The 5,505-nt window shown below is 42.5% G+C and overlaps 1 pseudogene; it reads left to right on the top strand.

The window, feature by feature from the left end:
* Positions 1-978: 978 nt before the first annotated feature.
* On the top strand, positions 979-1,910 carry LOC148513537 (olfactory receptor 5AP2-like; annotated as a pseudogene).
* Positions 1,911-5,505: the final 3,595 nt, after the last annotated feature.

Here is a 5,505-nt window from a genome sequence, read left to right as displayed (position 1 = left end):
ATCTGGTGGACTCCCCAAATCTTTTTCCCATTGAAGTTCATGGCCTGGTGTATCTGATAAATTAACATTCAATAAAAGATTATAGATGACAGATATAATACCTTTCATAAGAGGATTACGGAGACATAGAGACTCATAGGGTGTCAAAGGTCTAACAATTGAATTAATGGGAAAGGAGTTAATAAAGTGACGTATTTGAGTATAAGTAAAAGTATTAACAGAAGATATATTAAATTTATTCTGTAGGGAATCCAGAGGGGCGCATCTATCCGGCTCACAGAGATCAGAAACCACCCTGAGCCCACCTTTAATCCAAAAAGAAAAACGGGCAAGGTTGAAACCTGGGGAGAATGCTGGGTTTGACCATATAGGGGTAATGGGGGATGGGTAGGTGGTGGTGTTAAAATGGGATTTACAGTAATCCCATATAGAGCATGTAAAGGAGAGGACCGGGTGTGAGCGAGCAGATTGAGGTCTATCAGGTGAAGCCAGGCCTATATTTGTAGATATGGAGGAAACATTACACAACTTAGTTTCGTTTATTTTAATACTTTGATTAATCAAGTACAAGCAACAGGAAAATAAAAACCAACTGGCAATTTAAGTAACTTAGCATCTTCTTCGTGACACTTTACATGAGAATGTTCCCAATATTAAAATGTACACACTTCCTGTAATTGTTTCAAACTTGTATATTATTGTTATTTTCTAAGCTGAGCAAATTATATTGCAGGAGTATTGTATCTCGTTTTCTTATTGAACCTTGCAACATAGTTATGGACGTACTTTGGATTGATTATATTTAATAATATCCTTCTTACAGTGAGCTATCAATAACAAGATTGAATGATACAGATTGGATCTATCTAAACTATATGCCATAGAATCAAGAAGTCTCTCCTTATACCACTAATCACTGTGTATATTCATCTAATATACTCCTGTAGGGTAGGGTCATATATGTAAGGGATCGCTAACATGACATTTGGGAACCAGAGCTCAGTCAAGGAATTCATTCTTCTTGGACTTTCAGACAATCCAAACTTGCAGGTTCCATTGTTCCAGTTGTTTTTGATGATTTATGTGTCCACCCTGACTGGGAACATTCTGCTCATTACGGCTGTGAGAGTGGACATCCGTCTACACACCCCTATGTATTTATTCCTCAGCAATCTGTCCTTCTTGGACATCTGCTACACATCAATCATCGTACCCAAGATGTTGGTGAACATCGCTATATCTTCCAAAAGTATTTCATTTGCTGGCTGTTTTCTCCAGGTTTATTTTTACCTGTTCTTGGGTGAAACAGAGTGCATCCTCCTGGCTTTCATGGCCTATGACCGGTTTGTTGCTATCTGTTACCCTTGCGTTACAATGTGATTATGAGCATAGCGTCCTGTATCAGGATGATCGCTGCGTCCTGGATGACTGGCTCTGTCGTATCCTCAGTAGATATATTCTTTACCTATCAGTTAAAGTACTGTGGGTCAACCACAATAGACCACTTCTTCTGTGAAGCTCCTTTATTATTTGAACTATCCTGCAGTGATATTTCAGCGTACAACATTTTAACATTGGTCGGAGGTTCCATGTTGCTTCTTATTCCCTTATCTCTCATTCTTTTCTCTTACATACACATTTTCTTTGTGATAGTGAGAATCCCCTCCGGCAGGTACAAAGCCTTCTCCACGTGTGTTTCCCACCTCATTGTCGTGACCATTTTCTATGGGACAGCTATGTTCATGTATCTGAAACCAAGGTATTCAGCTACAGAAGTCACTGACAAAATAGTGTCAGTTTTCTATATGATTGTTACCCCAATGCTAAACCCTTTAATCTACAGTCTCAGAAATAAAGATGTCCACAGAGCTATTAGATTATTGGGAAGGTCTACACCCATCCTGAAATAAAATGTATATGTTCACATATGTTTCTGCTTCAACATTGATTGCATTGAGTTATGTAAATAGAATAATATGGGGCCCATCAGAGATGTTATATCATATTGTACATGATAACATTGATGATCTAACAGTATAACCTGTAACATACAATCATAATGTATAGTAAGATATACACAGAGGGTAGAAGCTCAAATTATAACAATGCCAAAACTGGACATAGACCCTACGGCCTGTACGAATTTTAGGCCTATTGCCTTCCTAAGCACTGACATAAAGATTTCTGCTAAGTTGATAGCCAACCGCCTGACACCACTGCTTACCCCACTGATCCATCCAGACCAAGTAGGTTTCATTCTTGGACACTGAATACACCCGCAGTGGATGGCTAATAAAAGGGACCACAGTAATAACCACTAATAGAAACTTATAGATGTTAAATAATAATAAGATAATATTATAATACAGTGCCATAGATTCTAACAGAATAAGTAATTATTATAAATGGCTAATAAACAATTTCTGCCATTTTTCATATTAATACCAACAAATCCCGACAGTGTGTATTAGTGTTAGGCTTAATTTTTGGCACTAGGGGGAGAATTAGGGTTAGGCTGCAAAATGGGACAGTTAGGGTTAGGTTGTGGGAGGGGTAGGTTAGGGTTAGGCATTAGGGTGGGTTAGGGTTAGGCTGCAGAAGGGGAGGGTTAGGGTTAGGTTGTGGGAGGGGTAGGTTAAGGTTAGGCACTAGGGGACAGTTAGGGTTTGGTTGTGGGAGGGGTAGGTTAGGGTTAGGTTGTGGGAGGGGTAGGTTAGGGTTAGGTTGTGGGAGGGGTAGGTTAGGGTTAGGCACTAGGGAGTGGTTAGGGTCAGGCTGCAGAAGGGGAGGGTTAGGTTGTGGGAGGGGTAGGTTAAGGTTAGGCACTAGGGGACAGTTAGGGTTAAGCTGTGGGAAAGCTAGGTCAGGGTTATAAACTAGGGGGAGGGCGAGAGTTAGGCTGCAGAAGGAGAGGGTTAGGCTGCAGGAGGACTGGTTTAGGGTTAGCCTGTGGGAGGGTTGAGTTAGGGTTAGGCACTAGGGGGGCTTAGGGGTAGGCTGTGGGAGGGGTAGGTTGGGGTTAGAATACTCTCTTTGTTGGGATTGTGACCGTCGGGATGGTCTCCACCAGGATATTGTACCCAACCCATACATACATATTACCAAAAAACTAATAAAGAATAAGATATACTGTAACTGACACAGAGGGAAATTCTCTGGCTGTTTCTGAGTCGGGAGCAGTGTCAATGCCGCACGCAGTTGGCAAAATACTAGTATTAATCTTCCCTCATTCCCAAATTAAATACAAAGGGGTACATACTAAAGGTCGATTTTGGTTGATTTTGTGTTTTTTGGTCCATTTTCCATCGATGTTGGCAATTAAAGATTCACTGATGTCAAAACCAACAGAAAATTGCCCAAAAAACCTGTGTTCTCACCTAGATCGAACATCCGACCAACATACATTGTTTTACATAGATACTGTAACTATAAAAAATGGATATTTACTAAAGGTTGGGTTTAGAACAATCCAAAACCCGATGTAAAAACAACGGCTAACCTACCCAAACAAATGATCTGCTCATGGCAGGTGAGTTTGGGAGAAGCACTGCACAGATCAAAATGATCTGTGCAGGCTTCTTAGGGCTACAAGTAAAGAAAGAGTTAAACATTTAAAAAAATGTTGTGAGGTTCCCTATAAATCCAAAACCAGCCCTGGATTAGGGTGCGGGGAGGAACCGACCTGGAGTCCCACCGTTTTTCCAGTAACCAGCACCACACTAAACCAACTGGGGGGCTTACACTATATCAGGGAGACACATAGTGTGGGGTCCCCCTACCACAATATAAACCAGCCCCAAATTGATCAATCCAGGGCTGGTAATCTATTGCCTTAAAAAAAGCAGTAGCGAAACGTGCGTCGGCTATTGCACTGCTGTCCTATATAGATTCTCCTCTCATCACAATGTTGTACTGATGTTCTCACGTGTGTTTGCCTTAATATATGATTTTGAACCATGAAGGGGACTATGGGGCTGTTTCATAGCGCTTGCGAGTGGGTCGATGTTTTCCCCCTGCACATGCGCCGCCTCCGGCTTGCGCATGCGCGAGACCCGGCCACCGACGGGCGCTCCGTCGCTATGGGTCTTGCACAAAAATGCCCATCGCGACCATCACCTGGTCGCTCGCAAAGCTGTGGGTGGTCACCCACAGCTATGCGAGCGGCCAGGAGGCCGAAACAAAAAAAAAACGCCCTGATTCAGAGCAGGCACTCTGAAAGAGCGTCCGGCTCTGAATCAGGACCTGTGTTCAGATATTTTGAATCTTAGTAAGGGAAAAGAGTGGCTGAATGTATGCGCTCTCTTTTTACATATAAAATTAGATAATTACTTAAACCCTGAAGAGTAACAGGAATGTGAATAAGTACTTAACCAAACTTAGGAGTCTATTTACTAAGCCCTGGATGGAGACAAAGAGAACAGATATAAAGTCCCAGCTAATCAGCTCCTAACTGCCATGTCACAGGCTGTGTTTGAAAAATGACATTTAAGAGCTTATTGGCTGGTACTTTATCTTCCTTCACGTTATCTCTATTTAAGGCTTAGTAAAAAGACCCCTTACTCTTGTAACATATTTTGAATTGGAGCAGCTGTATTTACTGTATGCGATACTATAACTCACCCTGCCAATATTTTAGCCCTTGAATCCGATAATAAACACTTCTGATGCCTTTCTGATGTCAGAATTATAAAGGGCAGATTATTATTCAAAGGCTTCTAAGGGGTTAATGGTTCTGAGTGATTACACAGGAGTGTCCACCGTCTGAATACATAAAAAATGTATGTCATCTCTGCATATATTTGTTTAAAAGATGAGCATTGAATATTGGTAACATGGTGTTAGAACCATAACAGTATACAGGCACATGTACGGTCTTTGAGGGGCTAAGATACTGCTATGAGTGTGCTCAGGTGAAATCACTGATCCATGAGAGCATTACATATCATGTCAGGGATTTAAAGCAGAATCGCTACTTTATCTCATACCCCTTTTACAACAGAGCTAAAACCCGGGTTATTGCAGGGTTACCCTGGGTAGCTCCTTGGTGTAAAAGGGGACAGGGTTGGATTCTCAGGTCGAGTGACCCGGCATTCCAACCCAGGTAACTTACAGGGTTTCACATGGGAATGTCCCGTGAAAGCCTGCAGTGTAAACGGCGTGATCCGGAGCGCGCCGCATGCCATGACATCATCTCCAAGCGTCCACTTCCATGCCAGAAGAGCAGGATCACTGCAGACCCGGCTCGGTGTGAACAGCACCGACGCGGGAATATCCTCAGTCGGTGCTGGCTAATTTCCGGGCCTGATACGGAACGGAACCCTGTTCCAACCTCCGAGTCAGATCCAGAGTTAGGTATAAAAGCATTATAAGATGACACATGCTGATACTTTCTCTTTAATAAGAGCTGAGTGCAATTTAGCAACATTGTGTGATCAGAGGGCCTGATTCAGACCCGCTCGCGAGCGCTGAGCGCTCGCAAGTGGGTCAATGGTGCCGTAGTGCGCA

Source organism: Taudactylus pleione, unplaced genomic scaffold (genome assembly GCF_031769625.1).
Source record: "Taudactylus pleione unplaced genomic scaffold, aTauple2 ptg000277l, whole genome shotgun sequence".
NCBI lineage: Eukaryota > Metazoa > Chordata > Amphibia > Anura > Myobatrachidae > Taudactylus > Taudactylus pleione.
This window is presented reverse-complemented; position numbering and strand designations above follow the sequence as displayed.